At 32.5% G+C, this 25,994-nt stretch overlaps 1 long non-coding RNA gene across 5 annotated transcripts in view; it reads left to right on the top strand.

Annotated features, from left to right (window-relative positions):
• The window catches only part of LOC127737862 (uncharacterized), a 34,850-nt gene extending 17,115 nt beyond the window's left edge, over positions 1-17,735 (top strand). For 3 of the 5 annotated variants that reach the window (XR_007999835.1, XR_007999834.1, XR_007999831.1), the window contains exons 4-5: positions 9,837-10,037; positions 10,534-12,668. This is a non-coding gene — a long non-coding RNA (uncharacterized LOC127737862). Of the gene's footprint in view, positions 1-9,836; positions 10,038-10,533; positions 12,669-14,903; positions 15,105-15,600 lie in introns of those variants that run through there. The other 2 variants (XR_007999832.1, XR_007999833.1) reach the window with 2 other exon arrangements.
• Positions 17,736-25,994: the final 8,259 nt, after the last annotated feature.

Here is a 25,994-nt window from a genome sequence, read left to right as displayed (position 1 = left end):
CTGTACAGAATAATTACGACCAGTTCCTTTCAACAAGAGCAAAATAACAGAAAGAATCAAAGAGCTGATAGCTATGAGGGGGAGGAAGATACCTAAAAAGGACAACTTGATTTGCATAATTTATCTTCGAAAAATAATATACGTACACATGTCTTCACCAAAACAGATTAAACTAAATATAAATATTTCCGAAAACTGTTGGGTATTCCGGCTTCCTTATGTAATAAAAACTGGCCACCACGGTTTTAGTCAAGTGTGCTGAAAGTGGGGTTTAACACCAAAAATCAATAAATCAATCATGTACTGTTATAGCTGTTCACAGTCATTTTTTTCCATTAACATATTTTGAAAAGTGCTAAATATATCCAATGTAGATTTTGAATGTTGGCAGGTATTAACAATTGAGTTTCCTCGGAAACTAAAATTTGAGCAGCACTAACCCAACAATCAGTTTTTGTCCCAAGTCAGGAACTTGTAATACGCTGGTTCCCTAGGACTGATGAAATTCCGCTTCTGTAAATAAAATTCATATGCACTGAACTAGAAAGCAAATAAATGTCTAGACACAAGAGTTTTAGGGGTATGGTTTTCTACATGTGAACTTGATATTAAGGGATTACTCCAATGTACTTCTTTCAAAATTGAATTTAGTAATGTTATCAATGCACGGTTAGTGTAAAAATACTTCTATGGTTTACGTCTCAGTGTCAGTGATATGATCATACTATTTTCTTATTTCTGCAAAGCTTTAGTAACTGGTCTTCAAAGTTTAACAATTGTTAGATTAGAGAGAGGCGAAAGATACCAAAGGGACATTCAAATTCGTAAGTCGAAAATAAACTGACAACGCCATGGCAAAAAAAAAGACAAAATGCAAACAACAGTATATAAAACACAACAAAGAAAACTAAAGATTGAGCAACACGACCCCCGTTAAAAACCGGGGGTGATCTCAGGTGCTCCATTCGGGAAAAAGGAGGGCGGGATTGTGATTACGACGATTGGAACATATTCGTCGTCACTTGTGAAACATATATTCCGTAACGGTCAACCAACTCGTGATGGCGTCCGTAAAATATTCAAAGGGATGATTTCAACTTCACCATTTGGAACTCTTGGTTTAATTACTTCCTTGTGTGCAGCAACCTTCTATCAAGGAAATCATGATAGGAAACGCAAGCCCTGGAATATCGTATCAACTGGGATATATGTACTCCATATGCATGCGCCGCTGGGATATTGCTATATAGAAATGGAAAGTTCAAAATTGGGAAGCTGAAATCATTTCATTTGTCGTAATGTTTTGTTCACAACCGGCCCTCATTGTCAATTGCTATGTCAAGGTATGAGGCAGTGTTAACTTATCTGTTGTATCCTTTATTTCAAGGTCGATGGGATAGATGCGTTCAACATAGTCACCAAACTTTCATTAATTTAGTTATTTATCTATATAGCTGAATGTAAAGTTAAAGGATAATATTAGCTTTTTTTCATTATTCCTTAGTATAAAACCAGCCTCGTATGAATAAAGGAACAAGTCGGCAAGAAGAGGAGCATAGTTGGTTCCCATGCACTACAAACCAGTAAAAGTCTGAAATGGCCTATATCTGTACTCGACTGTACTGATTTTACTCGACCAGTCTGAATTGGTCTGAAATTTACTCGATATTACTCGACTGTAGTCTGAACCATACTTAACAGTCTGAACCTGTACTCGACCTTTTCTCGACCAGTAGTACTTAACCATTTTATAAGTCTGAACCATACTCGACCACGTCTTAACCATTCTTCACCCAGTCTGAACCATGCTCGACCTAGTCTGAACCATACTCGACCTAGTCTGAACCATTCTCGACCAAGTCTTAACCAACCTAGACCTATTTCTGTATCTATCTATTGTATTTCATCAATTTAGGAACTCTTTTTAATAACAGTTATTTCCTTTGGCTAAAATGTATTTGATATAGCATTAAAACCAACATTTCACAATAAACACAATATTCATCAACACGTATTTACAATGAACATCACCTATAAAATAAAAAATAAAAACAAGATCATCAAAGGAAGTGATTTCTATTCGGATTAAAAACAAATGAAATAAATTAAGTTTTCAGTTAAGAGAAGTTTTATTTACATGATCATGTTCACATTGCATTATGTACATCAAAAATACTATAACTTCCGACCATTATTCAAATATTTTAGATGATAATCAAATTTTTTTGTATGTTTGAGATAAATTTATGGTTACTGGAAAATTTTCATCACTAACTAAAGCCTGGTATAAATTTATGGTGTCAGTCGAGTTTGGTTAATAAGGCAGTGAACATTTGTATTAAAAGCAACTTAATAAATTTTAAAAATTACATCTTTGTTTTGTAACACCAAGAATTTAATATCATAGAACTTTCATAGCAATCCTTTATATCCTTTTAAAAAAGAAGTTGTGTACCAAAGTTGCAGTAAAAATTAGGTTGATTAATTAAGTTTTTTCAAAATTAAAGACATGGCATACAAGAAGCACCTTGATAAGGTTTAATTACCTCAGTACAGGTGTGTTTTACAGGTAAAAAGAAAATCCTATTTTTCTTTAAACTCGTGTATTTTTTTTTCTAGTGAATTAAAAAGGCCTTGTGAGTTAAGTTTTACAGGGTGTTGTTTAATTTTCAAAGGATGTAATTTAAAATTTATTACTCTCTAAATAGGTGTGCTCTTTTTAACGAGTGTGCCCCAAGCAGGAGGTATTACTTTATAATTTACCCCTGATCAGAAGAATAAATTGAAAAAAAATCTTTAATTTTTTTATCCTTTTTAGATATATATATGTAAATATGCCAAATTATAATAAGAATATATTTATTTCTGATATAAGGTTAAACAATTTTAGTGATTTTGTTACCATGAAACCTATGTAGTTTTATTTAAGAAATTAGGTTAACTAAGTTTTGTTAAAAAAAAAAAACACATGGCAAACAAGATGCACCTTAATAAGGTTTTATTACCCTCGGTACAGGTGTGTTTTTCAGGTTAAAGATTTTTTTTATTGTTTTTACCAAGATTCAGACTTTAAAATTTGATAATTTGACTATCTCGATTTGATAAATCTGATAATCATTTAAGGATGTAAACATCTGTAAATAAATCTTTACTTTATTGTGGCTGTTGTCACGTCAGTTAAAAAGAAAGTTATATAAAAAGTTAAAATTAAAAAAGTAGAGGTTATTTGGTCAAGTATGGTTCAGACTGGTCGAGTATGGTTCAGACTGAAAAAATAGGTCATGAACTGGTCGAGTATAGGTCGAGTACAGGTCGAGAATGGGTTAAGACTGTTTTAGACTGGTCAGGTAATAGTTCAGACTTTTTTCAATGGCAAAGATAAGGGTCAAGTACAAATCAGTACAGTCGAGTATGGTAAAGATTGGGGTCGAGTAATATCGAGGAAAATTAAGACCAATTCAGACTGGTTGAGTAAGAATCAGAACAGTCGAGTACAGATATAGGCCATTTAGGACTTTTACTGGTTTGTAGTGATGGGAATGCCGATTGTTTGTTGAAAAACACGTCCTCCAAACGTAACAAATACGTTGTCAATCAAGAAATCAAACATCTTGATAATGTCAGTTTAAGAGAATTTTTTGTTTGAATCAGTGATTTTTTTTAAAAGTACGATTTATCCATCCCTTAGACAAGATACTTGTATCTACGTTGGCCATTCTTTTTTTATGATACAAAGCAGAACCAACTCTTTTCAATTTGTGTTTAAGTTTGGAATGGGGAATACTTGTGTTAAGTGTAGAAAAGTCAAATGTTTTAATACTATTACAAGATGAAAGAGTCTTAGATTGTATGTACTCTAACAGATCTTTGGAATTTAGTAGTATCCACATCTGATTCACGCCGCTTCTAGAATATTTAGTTTCACAATAGCTTTGAAGCCCGGCGTTGCTTGCTGATAAAATTGATGTTAATAATTTAGAAAGAGGTTTCGTGGATCACTTGGAAGACCCTGCAATATAACGTTGTTTGTAAGGCCACTTGCGTAATTTATGTATCCAATACAGTGAAGGAAGTTCCAGTTCTTCATCTTTGAATGAAATTCCAAAGGAACATAGAACATACCTATGATTATTCAGGATTTCCTCCTTGGTAATTGGCGTGGGGTATATGTTGAATTTCCTAGTGAATTGTCAATACCTAATTCATTTATCAAGAAGCAGTTTATGTTACTTGATTGACACATAAAAACGATGTTGTTTTGGGCTTTATCAGCGTGGACAACAACATATTTGTCATGAAGGTAGCACAGGTGATTTGCAACATTTTGGGTCTTTGACGATTGATGTAGCATGTATACAATACAATACAATACAAATATGTTTATTATAGTGACATTGTGTATGACAAAATATGTACAATATTGAAATATTTCAATTAAATTACACCCGGCCCAATGGACCTATAAGTCACTTTAAATAGATACTAGTATTAATTCAGAAATTTATATTTACAGACCCATTCCTTTTTTTCATTCTGATTTGTATGAACAACCTCACAGCCTTAATCCATTTGTAAAGAGAATCTACGTCTTCTTTCTCGCGTTTAACCCATTGCCTGGTACAATCCTTGACTGCAAGCATCGGTATTTTGAAGTTCTGTTTCCAATTGATGGACTGAGGCTCACGATATTTCGGGCCTTAAATAGCACATTTCGCAGAGAAGTGTTATTGACAATGTTTAGGTTACCAGTAATAACGTGGCCGGTCAGATTATATATATGAATGGGGAACTAGCCCAGGTTCAATCAGAAGGTTGGGACTTGAAGTCGTCAATATTGAGATCCTGCAACACGTGTTTATAATTGAAAATTTTACTTACTTAATATTACTTAATGTTGTTATCCGGTACAAGATCGTCTTCACCAGACTCATATATTGTGCTTTGATCTCTATTATTTCTGTTACTGCTTTTTAATAGCAATTGGTTACAAAATGATAGGAACAGACTCGTCTTTAAAATAGAGAGGAATTTTCGAGTGAACTGATTTATCATGAAGGATTTTGCCCTTGTTGATGGCATCGAACCCTTTGTTTGCAAAGGAAAGTTTTAGAAATGATCTTCTCTCCTTTTCATCTTTTCCAATGCGAACTGGTTTGCAGTCAGGATTCTACTTCCTCGAAAGTGTCTCCCCATTGCGCCATCTATTTTTTTAAAGGTTAAAATTGAAACCATTGTAGGGATGACGCGCTGTCAATTAAGCTCTTGAAAACCGATAAATTTTCCACATAGCATCATTACGATCCTTACATGACAGTTGTATTTTAAAAGACAAATGTATCTACTAGCTATTTAGCATCAAGTACACAAGTACACTTGTATGCCTTTTGCCAACTTAAAACTACTGTCAGATCGGTTGTTAGTGGGAATTTTCGAAATCTAAAGAAAACACTAAGACATTTCTAATTAAATATTTCGTGGAAGGGCCGATTAAAAATGTTCAAAGGTTGAAGACTAATTACCCTAGATAACACACATAATTTTTTTTTTTAAAGATATGCACAAAAAAGATCCACAAGCAAAGTCTGTTGTCAAGTGCGTTTATTAAATATTTGTTATTCAAACACAACTTCTCTGTTGTTATGACGCATTAGAAAGGTATTTCCATCGACCCATATTTTTCATTTCTTGGTACTGTGAACTTTTAATGATATTATATCAACATGTAGCCTAAATATAAAAAAAATAATGGAATCTGAAGCGGATGATGTATCAACTATTTTTGCTTTATACGTTTTTAAGATACAACAGTCAACTCAAACACGCCTGAATATAAAAAGGTGTACCCGACTTTCTATTTTCGATTGTTGCCTATTTTTAGGTGTTTTTTTTTTTACCGGGGACAGAGATGCAAATTAATGCTTTAAAAAGATCAATCTTTTATCTTTCTGTGGATTTTTTTTTCATCGGAATTTATGCTTATGCACAAAAAAGATCCACATGTATTTGCACCTAGCTCAATCGCCTGTTTTGGTAAAATTTGTCTTTGATTTAAAAGTTTACAAATATCTCGAAGCTCCATACTATCATATATAAGATGCAAAAAAAATGAAATTATGCACCTACATTTAACTTTTAAAGCCCAGAGAAACAGATGTAAACATTCAAATTTACCAACTTGACCATTTTTACCTTCTCTAATAAAGAGTTCCATTTCTTTTGTTTAATTTCAACTGGATATCAGTCTGGTTTGAAAAGTCTGTGACTGTCAATATCAGAAATGATAGCTGTAAGATAACATGCAACTTCAAACGTTTGCCTGGTTTGGATAAATAAACTTAAAATGATACACACACTAAATTGATGAAGACATTAGAAGAAAGAAAACAATGCCGCCATTTTTATGAATTCCGATTGTACTTGGAGAACGCCAACTCGGCCCGTAAACAACTTAGCCACTCTATGAATAAAAGAAATATAGTTATCAACGAAGAGAGTAGCGTCTGCAAACTGGCTCCACATGTATGGAAATGATGGTCTCTTTACATCGTTGGAGCTGTCTATTTGAGTGGTAAAAGTTTGATTTTTATAAAAAGGATCGAGTAGTAGTTGGACCAAATTGTCACTGTACTTTCAAATGTTGATCAATGTTGGTCTCACTAATTAGCGACAAGAAAAATGTTAACGTCCAGAAACGACAAGAAGAATTTTAGCGTCCAGAAGCAACAAGAAGAATTTTAGCCTTGAGAAGCGACAATTAGAAGAAAAAATAGCGACAAGATAGATTAATGAGGGGGTGGGGCTATATAATCTCCATAGAAACGAGACTTGAAAATGCCAATAAATTTGCATACCAAATATCATTGACTTAACATTAGCGGTTCATCTTAAACTGATCTAATCACAAACTAATACATGTAAACTAAGCGAAAGTATTAAAGTCAATAGACCATGACTGAGGGGGCGGAGCAAAATAATCTCCACGGAAATGAGATGTGCTAATCCTTATGCAACTGCATACCAATTAACATTGGCCAACCACTAATGGTCCCCCTTGAACTGACCTAATCACAAACTAATACATGTACACGAAGCAAAAGTTTCAAAGTCAATAGACCATGACTGAGGAGGCGGAGCAAAAAAATCTCCATGGAAATGAGATATGCCAATGCTTATACAACTGCATACCAAATATCATTGACCTACCACTAGGGGTTCCCCATAAACTGACCTAATCACAAACTAATACATGTCAACTAAGCAAAAGTTTCAAAGTCAATAGACCATGACTGAGGGGGCAGGGCCAAATAATCTCCGCAGAAATAAAATGTGCCAATGCTGATACAGCTGCATACCAAATATCATTGACCTACCACAACTGGTTCACCATAAATTAGACCTAATCACAAACTAATATAATTGTTGACGCCGCCGCCGACGCCGGAAACAGCATACCTATGTCTCGCTTTTGACTCCGTCAAGGCGAGACAAAAATCAGTTAATAAAATATTAAAAACCGCTTTCAAATATAATAAAAACTATAACAGTTCATGATTGATTGTTGGGTTAGTGTTGCTCAAATTTAAGTTCCGAGGAGACTTGAGTGTTTATACCTGCCACCTTTCAAAATCTACATTGAACATATTTAGCACTTTTCCGAAAATATGTTTATAATGAAACAAAAAACGAGTAATTGTGAACATCTGTACCAATTAATTATTGATTCATTGATGTTGGTTTAAACCACACTTTCAGCACACTTTACTAAAATCATGGTGGCCAGTATTTATTGACAAAAGAAGCCGGAATAACCACCTTCGACAGAAGTGACTTTCAAGTGAATCCTATTAATCAATTCCTGGTATATTCGCTTCCCTCAAGTTGAATATGCTGAGAAGTAATGTATGGAATTATAGAAAATTTAATTTGAATCAACAATATTTAAAGGTTTCTATGTTAAGTTTAATCTGTTTTGGTGGAGACATGAGTGAGTATATTATCTTTTTTGGAAAACAAAACCGTTGAAAGCAACATAGCAGGCTTGGTTTGTGTGGTCTGTTTTCATAATAATTCAAGTTATCTTTCATGTATCTTCTTCCACCTCAGAGCTATCAGCTCTTTGATTTTAAATGGAATAGTATTGTCTATTAGCTGAAATTTTTTTCTGAACTTAAAGTCAAGAGTCATACGGGATTGTAAGTAAACTTTTCATTTATTTGAAAGGTTTCTAAACCAATAGTTGATTTACACCACTCCTTCTGGTTAGCTTATCAATTCTAAATTTCATTACATAATTTCCGTTTACTAAATTGTACTAGTACAATTTACACAATTAAGAACAGCATTTGACAATGCTTAACATGGAAATATAACATTAACAATTTAGAATGTCTTAACCTCAAACACGCACTGTTTTCATAAGCAAATAGTATTAAAGGAATAATTTTACACAATTTTGATAGAATTATCGTTTCTGCGTACTTGAAACTTGTTTTATCAAAGTTGTCCGCCCAGGTTCTCCTTTCATATCCGCCCAGGTTCTCCTTTCATAGTAACTACTCGATTGTTCATTCTATTTTAAGTAAGGTTCATATTGCTTTGTGCTTTCGTTTTCTATGTTGTATTTTGTGATACAATTCTTTTCAGTGTCTGTGATATTTCTACCGGTAACGGTCGTGTCTTCATTGACCTAAAAACTTTTTTTTTCATTGTCATACTTTCACATTTGGTTGTAATAGTATCAAAGTTAGAGAATTTAAATATACCGATGCTATTTTTTTTAAATTTCAGTAATGGCTCCAAGTTAGACGACAGAAAAAGTCCGAACCGTTATTGCATTATTTATTATCACAGATTATAAATTATCTTTTGATATCATCTTGTTTTTTTCACATAGTTTAAAAAACCTTTACTTAATTTCATCATCGGTACATTGGTGTACGGACATCATTCGTAAATATAAATCAACCTGCAGACATCTTATACGTTCAGGTATTTCACATCCCATCTTTTATGTTAATATTCTATACAAAGCACAAAAATGTCGTCATTCACCTCAAAAGCTATCCAAACCTTTAAACAGACTTATTCAGAAGGAATATAGTTACTGTTGTCAATCATTGAAGATGGCATTTTTCGGAATTAATATCGATTCACTTATAGGGTCTTTGAATTGAAAATAAACACATTTCTTCTAATACCAGTTGTTGGCATGATACGGGTTATTTTCTCTGAGACTCGTGTAATTCATGATGGCATGGTACTAAAACCATAATGGGAGGAGTTGTGCTTAATTTTCATATGATGAAGACATAATCATTCGATCAGTTTAATTGAGGTCTTGAGCTGGCATGTCAGTAACTGCTAGTAGTCCTTTGTTAATTTATGTTGATCATTGACATTTTGCTTAGTTTCTTCTGTTACCTACTCTAACATCGGACTCGGACTTCTTTTAAACTGAGTTTTACTGTGCGTATTGTTGTGTGTTTGTTTATTCCACATTGGATAGAGGTATAGGGGGAAGGTTGAGATCTCACAAAATATATTTAACCCCGCCGCATTGTTGCGCATGTCAAAAGTCAGGAACCTCTAGCCTTTGTTAGTCTTGTGTGTTTTTTTTTAATTTTTGTTTAGAGGCCTCCGGGTTCTGGATTTTCTCGCTTCGTTTAAGACCCTTTGGTGGCTTTGGACTGTTTTCTGCTCTTTGGCCAGGTTGTTGTCTTTTTGATACATTCTCCGTTTCCATTCTCAATTCGATTATCTTTTAAAACTGCAGTTTTGTTTTTATCGCAAATCCTATAAATCTTCATACAATTTTAAATTTGAGGTAAATTTTTCAGATCAAATTTGGAAAATGTATTGAAGAGTGGTACTTAAATTATATACCGAACGAAAGTGTGTTAGCCGGAAGGGCAACGGGTTCAAAAGGAATGGGTTTACAAATCTACAACGATTCTTCACCGATACAGATCTGCTATAATCCGTCCTTTATCTGTTTATTAATACCATTCTGGTTGCTTTTCGGAGGTTCATGTTACGTGGTAAGTTTAAACATATATTTTTATGTTATCGATTAAAAACAGGCTTTTTTAAGTTCAAGTTTGGACTGACTAGGAAATCTCAAATTCTGATTTGTTTGTGTCAAAAAAGATAACGTTAATTCTTTTATCATGAAAATGATGTTGTTATGTAACTTATCATTTAATTGGTAATGGATGCAAACATTTTGATGCATGTCATATTTATGCATCGTATTGCCATGAAACCGATCATATTATAAACTTTAAGGTGTTTTATTAATTTTTTTTTTAAAAGAATTATCATACATTTCATTCAATATTTCTGCTATATCACATTAACATTCAGCCAAAATGTGTTTTGTTGTTTTAAATAAAAGCCTTATTATAAACAGCATATGTGTGGTAAATTTCAGATTTCATAGACAATGGGTATCAAAATTGTATGGAAATCCTTTTCATATGATCATTTTGCCTAAAACAATTCAGGCATTATTAAATATTGCTCATGGTTTTACAGGTACATCGAAAAATGGAATATTTCGATAGAAGAGAACAGTTAAGTGGTATACCTATATCGCTTTTAAATGAAGAGGAATAGAACATGTACTATACAGTAATACAGCATCGAAGGGACAACAGGGCAATTTTGTAGATATTTTGATTTTATTCATATGTACACTATATTTAATACATTTTAAAAGGTCATAGTTAGAATTTTTTGATATTAATTTCCTCTAAGATTGCTCTTTATAGCTCCGGCTGTATAAGAAACACATTTTCCTACAGATAACAATACCAGAGACTATAAAAAATATGTAAAAACTTGCAAATAGCTTTAGCTCTTAATGATAGCATTTTCCTTCAAACACAAGCATTTTCATTTTGGATCTTTAGTCAAATGTTTTAATACTATTTTTATCTAAGGACATCATTCCAGAACAAGAATTGTTTCAGTAAATGCTACTACATATCAATTTAGAGAGGAGGGGACTGGATCGTAACCCTATGCTAACGAAGATGATATAAAACAAATTCATTTTTTTGGCTAAAGATGAAGGACCGTGTGACTTTAAGAAAATTAAACGTTTACAGCGCATAGATCAGGATCGTAGGGATGGGTCTAGATCACACCTGCCGATAAGAAGGCAATTCACTATTTAACTAGACCAATTTTAACAGTGGTCGAAAGTAGCGCTAAAATAATCCATAGATGCTATAAATATGTATGAGACCAATTCATTACCATAAATATTGTCCATACGTCACGCAGTTTGGTATACGATGAACGTCTCGTTCTTTTTATTATGGACAATTTATATTTCTTTATAGTTTGGAGATATCTGTCATATATTTTTCATAGCAATTGCTAATGCTTTTATAGATCATATTTTTTAAGATAGGGTGTCTTATTAGAGATTGATTTCTGGTTACTTATATTTTTATATCATGTAATAACCTCTGTGAACCAACTGTGACTATTTTGGTCTTTGCCAGCTAATTGTCGCCTAGCTATTTGATTTTCGGTTGATTCCTCTGGAATTAGAGATGTACTCTACACGTAGCTTAGAGTTTTAACATGTTCTTCAATTGGTAGCATTTCAGATATCATTTTTTGAGATAAGAACAGTATCTGTTTATTACTGGTACGAGTATCCCCAATCCATATCGTAATGTGTGTTGCTTCGCATCACGGTGCGGAGCTATTAGTTTAAGTCGATATACACGCCATCTTGAAATAATTACTTATTACATATAGATTCTGATTGGTTGCTTTATGATGCGGCTGAGATACAGCAACAGCTATTGGCTTAAATGAGATAAAGAATTCTAGACTTTTCTCGTCTCAGGATAAGACATCAAATGCCGGAAAATTAACTATGTGTATTTCAGTTCCGATCAACTGTCATTAATTCATGTTTATTTTATTATGCATATATTGCACACTGAAATTCAATATTGAAATATCAATTATTAATACGTGTTTAATTGCTTTGTTAATCTGCAATATGCACGATTTGTTTTGCTTAACAATGTTCCTATACAATGTTTACATAAATGCATTATTTGTATTTTATAACTTCTTTTCAACAAGTAAAGTGAACAACATTTTAAAAGCATGGGTGTATAACGCATCTAAACACTGAACAGCCAGTTTAAAATTTCAGAAAAGTTCATCTTAATATATATACAAAAATTGATATTCCAAGTCTAAGAAATCCATTTTATATCAATCAATATATGAATATACCACGTTTCCAATATTAAATCAACAACCACATGCACACAAATTACCTTAAAATATGATAGAGCGAAGCAGTCCACAGCTTTTTAGAAAGCTAAAACTTGTATTATATGTTTTCAATGTATTAATGCAGGTACTAGAGTTCAATGCTTTTCTCCATGATACCCACCAGGTATGAGACTGTAAGCTGTTCTAGCTTCTTAATATTTTCATTGATGGTATTGATTATAATGTATTTGTGTTACTTTGATCTTTGTGTTGAAAGATGAGTTGCTGTTTGTACATTTTGAAATTTTGTATGTTTTTGTTTTAATTAACTGGGTAATATCGCTTTCTCTGTTTGTTTTTTCATCTAATAACTACGCTTTTTTGTGGTTGTAATTTATAAATAAATGCTCACTGCAACTGTATTCGAATTTTATTTTTGATAGTATTTGAGCTTTAAATGGATCTGTCACACTGTTTGTAGAAATATCTGCGGACTCACCGGGACAACACGGTATGTGACAAATTTCGATTCCTAAACTAGCTATAGACTGCTGTAAATTATATAGCAATATATATATATATATATATATACCTAATAAAGATCGACATGAAGAATTCGTCTTGACGTACAACCTGTGAAACTCGAAATTCATTTGAAAATTTTCTATTGAATTTTACAACGGATGGTGCATGTTTGTGTAAATTGTTGATAAGGTTCCAATGGCTGTCATTTATTCACCAATAATATAGCTTACGCATTTAGTATTCATGAATTAATACATCAAATGGGGATTTTGCATTTAACATAATTATGATCAGGAGTTGTCCTAGATCGAATGCTTCTCTATTCGTTTCCTCCCAAATGATCAATGGTGCATTTAAAGGTGCAGAATTATGTGCGAATCCTCCTAATACTTGCAGAGTGCACTGAAATGGCATTCTCCTTAGGCGAACTCTAGATTTTAAGCTGGATTGAATCATCTTACAAAATATGTAAAGAGTCATACGGGATTGTAAGTAAACTTTTCATTTATTTGAAAGGTTTCTAAACCAATAGTTGATTTACACCACTCCTTCTGGTTAGCTTATCAATTCTAAATTTCATTACATAATTTCCGTTTACTAAATTGTACTAGTACAATTTACACAATTAAGAACAGCATTTGACAATGCTTAACATGGAAATATAACATTAACAATTTAGAATGTCTTAACCTCAAACACGCACTGTTTTCATAAGCAAATAGTATTAAAGGAATAATTTTACACAATTTTGATAGAATTATCGTTTCTGCGTACTTGAAACTTGTTTTATCAAAGTTGTCCGCCCAGGTTCTCCTTTCATATCCGCCCAGGTTCTCCTTTCATAGTAACTACTCGATTGTTCATTCTATTTTAAGTAAGGTTCATATTGCTTTGTGCTTTCGTTTTCTATGTTGTATTTTGTGATACAATTCTTTTCAGTGTCTGTGATATTTCTACCGGTAACGGTCGTGTCTTCATTGACCTAAAAACTTTTTTTTTCATTGTCATACTTTCACATTTAGTTGTAATAGTATCAAAGTTAGAGAATTTAAATATACCGATGCTATTTTTTTTAAATTTCAGTAATGGCTCCAAGTTAGACGACAGAAAAAGTCCGAACCGTTATTGCATTATTTATTATCACAGATTATAAATTATCTTTTGATATCATCTTGTTTTTTTCACATAGTTTAAAAAACCTTTACTTAATTTCATCATCGGTACATTGGTGTACGGACATCATTCGTAAATATAAATCAACCTGCAGACATCTTATACGTTCAGGTATTTCACATCCCATCTTTTATGTTAATATTCTATACAAAGCACAAAAATGTCGTCATTCACCTCAAAAGCTATCCAAACCTTTAAACAGACTTATTCAGAAGGAATATAGTTACTGTTGTCAATCATTGAAGATGGCATTTTTCGGAATTAATATCGATTCACTTATAGGGTCTTTGAATTGAAAATAAACACATTTCTTCTAATACCAGTTGTTGGCATGATACGGGTTATTTTCTCTGAGACTCGTGTAATTCATGATGGCATGGTACTAAAACCATAATGGGAGGAGTTGTGCTTAATTTTCATATGATGAAGACATAATCATTCGATCAGTTTAATTGAGGTCTTGAGCTGGCATGTCAGTAACTGCTAGTAGTCCTTTGTTAATTTATGTTGATCATTGACATTTTGCTTAGTTTCTTCTGTTACCTACTCTAACATCGGACTCGGACTTCTTTTAAACTGAGTTTTACTGTGCGTATTGTTGTGTGTTTGTTTATTCCACATTGGATAGAGGTATAGGGGGAAGGTTGAGATCTCACAAAATATATTTAACCCCGCCGCATTGTTGCGCATGTCAAAAGTCAGGAACCTCTAGCCTTTGTTAGTCTTGTGTGTTTTTTTTTAATTTTTGTTTAGAGGCCTCCGGGTTCTGGATTTTCTCGCTTCGTTTAAGACCCTTTGGTGGCTTTGGACTGTTTTCTGCTCTTTGGCCAGGTTGTTGTCTTTTTGATACATTCTCCGTTTCCATTCTCAATTCGATTATCTTTTAAAACTGCAGTTTTGTTTTTATCGCAAATCCTATAAATCTTCATACAATTTTAAATTTGAGGTAAATTTTTCAGATCAAATTTGGAAAATGTATTGAAGAGTGGTACTTAAATTATATACCGAACGAAAGTGTGTTAGCCGGAAGGGCAACGGGTTCAAAAGGAATGGGTTTACAAATCTACAACGATTCTTCACCGATACAGATCTGCTATAATCCGTCCTTTATCTGTTTATTAATACCATTCTGGTTGCTTTTCGGAGGTTCATGTTACGTGGTAAGTTTAAACATATATTTTTATGTTATCGATTAAAAACAGGCTTTTTTAAGTTCAAGTTTGGACTGACTAGGAAATCTCAAATTCTGATTTGTTTGTGTCAAAAAAGATAACGTTAATTCTTTTATCATGGAAATGATGTTGTTATGTAACTTATCATTTAATTGGTAATGGATGCAAACATTTTGATGCATGTCATATTTATGCATCGTATTGCCATGAAACCGATCATATTATAAACTTTAAGGTGTTTTATTAATTTTTTTTTTAAAAGAATTATCATACATTTCATTCAATATTTCTGCTATATCACATTAACATTCAGCCAAAATGTGTTTTGTTGTTTTAAATAAAAGCCTTATTATAAACAGCATATGTGTGGTAAATTTCAGATTTCATAGACAATGGGTATCAAAATTGTATGGAAATCCTTTTCATATGATCATTTTGCCTAAAACAATTCAGGCATTATTAAATATTGCTCATGGTTTTACAGGTACATCGAAAAATGGAATATTTCGATAGAAGAGAACAGTTAAGTGGTATACCTATATCGCTTTTAAATGAAGAGGAATAGAACATGTACTATACAGTAATACAGCATCGAAGGGACAACAGGGCAATTTTGTAGATATTTTGATTTTATTCATATGTACACTATATTTAATACATTTTAAAAGGTCATAGTTAGAATTTTTTGATATTAATTTCCTCTAAGATTGCTCTTTATAGCTCCGGCTGTATAAGAAACACATTTTCCTACAGATAACAATACCAGAGACTATAAAAAATATGTAAAAACTTGCAGATAGCTTTAGCTCTTAATGATATCATTTTCCTTCAAACACAAGCATTTTCATTTTGGATCTTTAGTCAAATGTTTTAATACTATTTTTATCTAAGGACATCATTCCAGAACAAGAATTGTTTCAGTAAATGCTACTACATATCAATTTAGAGAGGAGGGGACTGGATCGTAACCCTATGCTAACGAAGATGATATAAAACAAATTCATTTTTTTGGCTAAAGATGAAGGACCGTGTGACTTTAAGAAAATTAAACGTTTACAGCGCATAGATCAGGATCGTAGGGATGGGTCTAGATCACACCTGCCGATAAGAAGGCAATTCACTATTTAACTAGACCAATTTTAACAGTGGTCGAAAGTAGCGCTAAAATAATCCATAGATGCTATAAATATGTATGAGACCAATTCATTACCATAAATATTGTCCATACGTCACGCAGTTTGGTATACGATGAACGTCTCGTTCTTTTTATTATGGACAATTTATATTTCTTTATAGTTTGGAGATATCTGTCATATATTTTTCATAGCAATTGCTAATGCTTTTATAGATCATATTTTTTAAGATAGGGTGTCTTATTAGAGATTGATTTCTGGTTTCTTATATTTTTATATCATGTAATAACCTCTGTGAACCAACTGTGACTATTTTGGTCTTTGCCAGCTAATTGTCGCCTAGCTATTTGATTTTCGGTTGATTCCTCTGGAATTAGAGATGTACTCTACACGTAGCTTAGAGTTTTAACATGTTCTTCAATTGGTAGCATTTCAGATATCATTTTTTGAGATAAGAACAGTATCTGTTTATTACTGGTACGAGTATCCCCAATCCATATCGTAATGTGTGTTGCTTCGCATCACGGTGCGGAGCTATTAGTTTAAGTCGATATACACGCCATCTTGAAATAATTACTTATTACATATAGATTCTGATTGGTTGCTTTATGATGCGGCTGAGATACAGCAACAGCTATTGGCTTAAATGAGATAAAGAATTCTAGACTTTTCTCGTCTCAGGATAAGACATCAAATGCCGGAAAATTAACTATGTGTATTTCAGTTCCGATCAACTGTCATTAATTCATGTTTATTTTATTATGCATATATTGCACACTGAAATTCAATATTGAAATATCAATTATTAATACGTGTTTAATTGCTTTGTTAATCTGCAATATGCACGATTTGTTTTGCTTAACAATGTTCCTATACAATGTTTACATAAATGCATTATTTGTATTTTATAACTTCTTTTCAACAAGTAAAGTGAACAACATTTTAAAAGCATGGGTGTATAACGCATCTAAACACTGAACAGCCAGTTTAAAATTTCAGAAAAGTTCATCTTAATATATATACAAAAATTGATATTCCAAGTCTAAGAAATCCATTTTATATCAATCAATATATGAATATACCACGTTTCCAATATTAAATCAACAACCACATGCACACAAATTACCTTAAAATATGATAGAGCGAAGCAGTCCACAGCTTTTTAGAAAGCTAAAACTTGTATTATATGTTTTCAATGTATTAATGCAGGTACTAGAGTTCAATGCTTTTCTCCATGATACCCACCAGGTATGAGACTGTAAGCTGTTCTAGCTTCTTAATATTTTCATTGATGGTATTGATTATAATGTATTTGTGTTACTTTGATCTTTGTGTTGAAAGATGAGTTGCTGTTTGTACATTTTGAAATTTTGTATGTTTTTGTTTTAATTAACTGGGTAATATCGCTTTCTCTGTTTGTTTTTTCATCTAATAACTACGCTTTTTTGTGGTTGTAATTTATAAATAAATGCTCACTGCAACTGTATTCGAATTTTATTTTTGATAGTATTTGAGCTTTAAATGGATCTGTCACACTGTTTGTAGAAATATCTGCGGACTCACCGGGACAACACGGTATGTGACAAATTTCGATTCTTAAACTAGCTATAGACTGCTGTAAATTATATAGCAATATATATATATATATATATACCTAATAAAGATCGACATGAAGAATTCGTCTTGACGTACAACCTGTGAAACTCGAAATTCATTTGAAAATTTTCTATTGAATTTTACAACGGATGGTGCATGTTTGTGTAAATTGTTGATAAGGTTCCAATGGCTGTCATTTATTCACCAATAATATAGCTTACGCATTTAGTATTCATGAATTAATACATCAAATGGGGATTTTGCATTTAACATAATTATGATCAGGAGTTGTCCTAGATCGAATGCTTCTCTATTCGTTTCCTCCCAAATGATCAATGGTGCATTTAAAGGTGCAGAATTATGTGCGAATCCTCCTAATACTTGCAGAGTGCACTGAAATGGCATTCTCCTTAGGCGAACTCTAGATTTTAAGCTGGATTGAATCATCTTACAAAATATGGCAGCACTGTAATACCACGATAACTCTTCATTCAGTCTAGAAATCAAAGAGCTGAAAGCTCTGAGAAAAAATGACGCCATTGTCTCTAATATTGGGATATTTTTGATGCAAGCCTTGATTTTTACATAATTTACCTACTGAATCTTAGGAGACTTTTCAGCTCATGGTATGTAGGCTGACTGACAATAGAATAGATATGAATTGTTTTCAATGTCTATGGCTTTTTTATTTGTTTGTCAAGATAATATATGTGTGAAGTGAAGATGACTACTGGTTGTTCTTTTGTACAAAGAAATAGCTCGAGACTACCTGAACGATTAACAATATTCAAAGTAATATGTGAATTTGTTTCTTGCAATTTCATTATTCTTAGTCAAGGGTATATTAACAGACTATCCCCTTCTTTGTAGAATTAATTAACAAAATGATTATGAAGAGCCTGTAGTAAGCAAGCTCTTAAACCCCACATAGTCCTTATTTAAGAGATAAGTTACAAGTGACCTAGTGACCTTGTTATTTCTGTTACTTGAAGCATGATTCATTTCTGTAGATTTAGACAATAGTATTGTTATACTAGTTTGACAATTACAAACATAGGGACAACATTTATACAACCAAATTTTATTGTTGAGATATATATATATATACACCGAAATCTTAAAATGACAACATAAATTATTGCAGATTTTTTTTTTTCAAATTATTTAATGTTTGTTAGTCATTTATTTCAAATAATTAACCCGTACTAAAATAAGGAGATGTGGTATGATTGCCAATGAGATAATAGTCTGATAACTATCCACCAGAGTCCAAATAATGTGGCTGTTGGCAGTTATAAGTCACTTTACAGACCTCAATAATCAACAAAAGGCACCACAGGAAAAAGAAGAGTTATTACAAGAAAATATAAGAAATATAATAATAATAATATAAATAAGAAATAAGAGAGACAAAAAAGACAGGACTAAACCATTGGACTAAATATAAAGTGCTCCATTACTAGGGCCAGCAGAATTTTGAGACTTAGGAACAACAGAGTAGATGTGGGGACACCACATATATAGGCCAATCTGCCCTATTTGCTACCACCTATTAAAATTAATGCTTAGGATGGTAATTAAACTCATGTGCATTTTATCTGTTGTTCTCTATGTACATATATGATATATATATAATGCAAAAAATGCAGCTGTAAGGTAAATATGGTAATTTACATCATTATAGCCTCATTTTTTTATAAGGACCTAGCTAGACCTATTTCTTAGGCAAGGTAATTTATATAACTCTGAAAGCAATACAATCCCTTTGTAAATACTAATTATATCTGCTGTTAAACAACTATAACAAAATAGTGGTTATTTCTAGGTATACAGTACACAACACCGTGCATTTTAAGTAAACAAACATCAATAAACAACCACGTGTTTGTCTGCTGTGCTTGAATTATAAAACAACCCATCAGCTTTATTTACACGAATGTTTGCTAAGACAGACGGTTAAACATGTCTGTTTACATTATAAGTTTTATAAACAATTATTTGTTGTTATGACTTGTGTTTGCATTGAAATATAATGAAGATAACATTGATTTTTACCGTAAAAAATTGAATACACAATATTCCAGAGATGTACACACCAAACACATCCTACTTTTGTAACGATGGATGGTAACGTATAGCCACTTATATAACAGTAAATGCAATTGGATAAGCTACCCGAAACAATAAATAATTTGCATATTCATGGCCGGACACGCAATTGTGTCAGCTTTTGTTTTGATGGAAAAAATGTAAACATTGGAATCCGCCATTTTGACGTAGGAAACAAACTTATTTTCAATCTTGGATTAAAGGACATTGCGCACATTGTCAGCATATCATGCATAATCAGTCATGTAAAACTATATCTTTTAATTAATTTCAAACAGAACAGAACATTGTTCTCAAAGACGACGAAGAAAAAAAAAATAGATGGCGCTGTTTATGGGCGTGCACATTTTACATACGGGTAGTTTTTGTGTCGACAGATTGACCTTCATCTGTCAGATTCAGGCGTTTGCCGTTCAACTGTCTGCAGCTATAACTTTGTAAACAAAATACATACGCACCGCGTGGGTATAACCGTATTACTAATTTTCGATTCTTAAAAACTTCGTAAATCTTGATAAAGAGCATTATCTTTTGTATGGTTATCAAGATGATTCCGATTATTATTTTTTTAATGATTTTAAAGTTCAACTGACAAGAAAGGTAAACATTCTTTCAAGAACTATTTTGTCTAGCGATTGGTTATCATTGGTATGTAAAAAGTCCAAAACCATAACAAAACGGATCTATTTATATTCTGATTTTTTTACGGATTGTAAAGACATGCACATAAAAGCGAAAGCTCGTATAAATATGAAAAATATACCAAAGGGATAGCTCAAAATACCATTTCATAACAATAAACATATGGACAGGTTAAGAATGCAATTCTGTATAGGTGTCAGACCACCAATTAAAAATCCTTATCTGTTCAACCAAATTTTGCAATTTTCACAGCTTTCTAATTATTTTACCTTAAGTTTAACTTCATTGAAACCAGGTATATCCTGAATTGTACATGTATCAGCTTTCTGCATGCCAATTTTCAACATACCTTTTAAGCCTTCTAAGACAAAAACTGACCTTCAAAAAGAGGTACTCCAAAATTAATCCCTAGTTTTCTGGAAATCTTAAATTAGTATACAATGGAGCGCATTAATCCTCAATTTTTAATGCAAACTCATAGACAAGTAAATTTTGGCTCAAAATGGTCTAAATATATTTCTCTTTCACCAAAAGTTTCATTTCTGTAAATTTGTTGGTTAGTTTAAGTAAACAAGGACATCACTGAAAGCACTATTTTGTGTCAGAGTAGGGCTACTTTTACATACGTTCTAAATTGGAGGGAGTAATTGTTGGTCTGACACCTAAAGAGACAAAAAAGTTTATCAGAAATTTTTTGTTTTGCTTTATTCTTAATCCTTAGTCAATTTGTAGTTAAAAACAGCCTATCTGAGCATAATGGGACTTATATTACAAATTTCACAGCTCAATTTAAACTGACTGTAATGTATGACTTTGATAGAAAATAATTGAAAATTTCATTTTGGACTACGAGAACATAAACATCAGTTTTTGTTGATTTTTCCTTGTCTGTTCTAGTACTTTAAAGACTTTCCACAATTTTTACAATGAGTCTATTATAAAATCCAAGGTATTGAAGAGTCAAGGAATATTGACCCCCCTTTTTTCACCTGGTGTCAGTAATGGGACTATTAACTGATCAAAAGTGCGGTCATGGTCATTTAACTGTTTTTATTTACTATCAGTCAATCAAATTTAAGGTATAAAACTTTCATTTGAGATTATAAATGGGATTTTTGTGAGTTTATGCAGTGTTTACATCAGGCTATGTTATCTGCCAAATACTTTGTATGACGCAATGATATGAGGGGTAAAAATCAAATAATTTCATTAAATCTTCATGACGACAATTTTTTTGGGGTAGTAAACAACCTATGTTTTAATGTTTAACACCACAGAAACAACTTACTGTTCATTTATAACAATTTAGGACATTTTTTTTATATGAAAGCATATTGTCAGGATGGGAAAGCTAAAAATAGCACAAATTCAGGTTTAAGGCTCTAAATTTGCAATATCTGACTTTTTGCCCAAAAAAAGATTAAAATGTGGCTACTATCATTTCAATTGATCAGTTAAGACAAAAAAATAGATCGTTTTCTGATTTTGGGGTTTCACCGCATTTCGCTTAAAGGTGTCAGACCACCAATTACATATCCCTATCTGTTCAACCAAATTTTGCAATTTTCACAGCTTTCTAAATATTTTACCTTAAGTTTAACTTCATAGAAACCAGGTATATCCTGAATTGTACATGTATCAGCTTTCTGCATGCCAATTTTCAACATACCTTTAAAGCCTTCTAAGAAAAAAACTGACCTTCAAAAAGAGGTACTCCAAAAATAACCCCTGGTTTTCTGGAAATCTTAAATTAGTATACAATGGAGCGCATTGATCCTCAATTTTTAATGCAAACTCATAGACAAGTAAATTTTGGCTCAAAATGGTCTAAATTTATTTCTCTTTCACCAAAAGTTTCATTTCTGCAAATTTGTTAGTTAGTTTAAGTAAACAAGGACATCAAAAGCACTATTTTGTGTCAGAGTAGGGCTACTTTTACATAAGTTCTAAATTGGAGGGAGTAATTGGTGGTCAGACACCTAAAGTACATAAGTATGTAAAAAACGGAACCGAGTACGGAACGCGGCTTTTGGAAGCGGTAAATGACTTCTGGTCAGCGGTATAGGAAAATTGACAACGTCATTTTCCAAAAAAACCTTTGTTTTTGAATACTGGAGATAAAAGTGCTGTTTTGAGTAAATCTGGAATTTATCTTCTCTGCAGATGAAAACCATCACTTTATTAACTAGTCCTATAAAGCCATTTTCTGCATGTATAAAATTTTCAATAGTCAGGTCAAACGAGTCTGAATTTTTTCCCTTTTGTCTTTGAATTCAAAACGTTTCCATTGATATGAGGCATTATAATTTATCAATACAGGTATATAGGCTTACCTTGTATTTATTTTATTTCAATGTTTTGATTATTTTATTAACGTTAAAATCCATTTCAATTTTTTACCAAAGATATGACTGAAAACATGTCATTTTGCAATGCTGTACGTATTTTCCACCTTGGTCATTTTATAACCCACCATTGATTTTTCATGTGAAAGTCTAAACGAGTTCCAAATGTCAGAAATAGGTAAAAGTGTGAACTACTGCTCGCGATCGCTAATACACCCTCTTTAAGCATTCGGTAAAGCATTATTGATGAGAGATTAATCTAGCTGAAACCATGTAATACGGTATAGCATGCTGACATGAAGCCTGATAACAAATTTCAGGAAGCTATGTCTTGAAGTTTCCTAGAAAAATGCAACTAAAATTTCATACTTGACCATTACGTTTAGAATTCTATATCAGTATTCGGTAAACATGAAGTTGATGAGCGATGTATTTGAAAACATGTAACACCATTTGAACACAGTACAGAATGCTGTCATGAAGCCTTATAACAAATTTCAGGAAACTCTGATTTGTAGTTCATGTGTTAAATTCCACAGACATTTCATGGTATAGACGGACAGACAGGTGTGAAACAGTATACCCTGTCATTCGGAGCGGGATATAATAAAATGCAGATGAAATCAAAGTTCCGTCTAAGCAAGGCGTAAATGTTCATGAAATTCGCAAAGTTAAAGTTGCATTAATTATATCTGTGTTTATTTTAATTCAAGTGACTCTTTCACATCTAGCTGTAATATTAAAATTTAGTTGTATATTTTTAAAATCCACTTGTGTCTTTTTCAGTGCTTTTAACATAATTGTGAAATAAATAATACCACTGAACTTTTCTGGATTTACCTTCATCAGGAACGCTCGAACCCAAAATTTGATAGCCATTCAGTTCATAAAACAAGTTCTGTGCCACTAAAAGACCAGGAACTGCATAACAATTTAGAGCATGAGTTCACCCCTGGTTTTTTATGATTAATGTTTATATTTTACTTAATTTTCATTGTACAACAAATGTATCCTTTTTTAAACTATTGTTCATCTTTTGTCCTTTTTATTTCCAGGGAACCAGAGTTCACTCCTCTTTTTTTTTATGAAGTTCATGTTGCTTAGTTTTCAGTCTTTTGTCAAACCATACCCAGTAAAAATTAGACAGAACTGTAACAAAGCTTTATTAATGAACAGTAAAATATAAGTTTCCGCAAATTCTTCATATTTTGCATTTCCCTAAAAAGTACAAAGAAAAATCAACACAAAATCTATTCAACTTCACACAACAGCAAATTAAATAAAAAATTGCATCATGCTTTAATTTTGCAGTTCATGCACTTTTCAAATGTTTAAATTCAAAGGATATAACCAAAATTTCATTTTTCTAACAATTTTTTCTCAATAATTTAATTACTGGGACTAGTTCATCTATAAGTCCTAGAAGATAATTAATAATCTTAATTTTTTTCATACCAATATAACCCCATTCCAACTAAGTGAACTTTTATTAGTAATTCTTAAAGTATACTATCGACACAGAAATATCTCTCGCCTGTAGGAGTAATACCACCATTGATTTTCCCCAATTAGTCTTTGTTAAATTGGCACTTTTCAAAACATTGTGCAGAATTTATCTTTGTATCAAATAAAGAAATACTTGGCATGAGTAAAGTTTTATCCTGTCCAGTACTACAGACAAAATTTCACATAACATTTCATTGCATATAAGATAATAACCATCACTGGAAGTTAACCAATCAAATTTTCACCCCTTTTTTTCCCGTGTACAAGCTTTAGGGAGCTACCATTTGATTTTTATGGGGGTGGGGGGTGGGGGGGGGGGGGGGTGCGGGGGGGGAGATGGCTGGGGGGGGGGGGGGGGGGGGGGTGCTAGGATGAAATTTGAAAAAAATAGGCAGGACAGGAGTTTTGAGTAAAAAAAAAGGCAGGATGAGCAACTTGGTAAAAAAAAAATTCAGGATGACAATTTGTTTAAAAAAATTCAGGATAGACTAGTAAAAAAAAAAGGCAGGACCGAATAGAGTAAAAAATAAAAAGGCAGGACAGAGATTACAACTAAAAAAAAGCAGGACAAAATTTTTCATCCTAGCCCCCCCCCCCCCCATAAAAATCAAATGGTAGCTCCCTTAGTGACCATGTAACCTCAAGTTTCCAAAATATTCTATAGAAACACCAATTAAAAAAAAGAATGGTACTTTCATGCACCCAAGATATATGTTTATGACTTATCAATTTTTTCCTGCAATGGAATGCAGGGTTCACTTCCTACAACTGTCAAATTCAAGGGAATATTTTTTTCGACCCTATTTCGTATGAAAAGGGATGTGACGTACTATGATTTGGTGGTATTACACCTGTAAGTAATTTTGATAATAAGAAATGATGAAATTAAAATGACAAATACTTTAACATGTAAAACTATGTAAAACGTTTCAAGGTCAGGCTCATTTAATCTCCATGGATGTGAGATACTTATCATATGTGGTTCCCCTTAAACTGACCTCATTACAAACTTTTAGCATGTAAACTATGCAAAAGTTCCAAATTCAACCATAGTTGAGGGGCAATGCCACATTATCTTCATGGAAATGAGATGTTCAAATGCAACTACAACTGCATACCAAATATTATTGACTTACCATAAGTGGTGTATTCTAAACTGACCTGATCACTAACTTTTACATGTCAACTATACAAAAGCTTCAAAGTCAATAGACCATGACAGAGGCTTGGGGGCCACTTCAATCATTTTGTGGTAGGGGTGGGCAGCTGAAACATACAGTACATATTTTGAATATCAAAAATACATACCCTATGATATATTTTTTTACAAAAAATCCATAGCAATGAAGATTAAGCTATTTCACAGAGAGATGAAAAGATTTGAAAAATATTTGATGCATTTCCGACAGTGGTTTTTATTGCATCTGAGAAAAAAATCGACATCTGATGAGTTTCAGATACTTGTGATTTCATCAGCAGCCTTGTCATATATTTCATCATATTTTTTCAACCTTTTCACATATCATGAAGCTGGAAATAGTGATATA

Source organism: Mytilus californianus, unplaced genomic scaffold (assembly GCF_021869535.1).
Source record: "Mytilus californianus isolate M0D057914Y unplaced genomic scaffold, xbMytCali1.0.p SCAF_4, whole genome shotgun sequence".
Taxonomy (NCBI): domain Eukaryota; kingdom Metazoa; phylum Mollusca; class Bivalvia; order Mytilida; family Mytilidae; genus Mytilus; species Mytilus californianus.
Note: the sequence above shows the minus strand (reverse complement) of the source record. Positions and strands in the feature narration are given on the sequence as shown.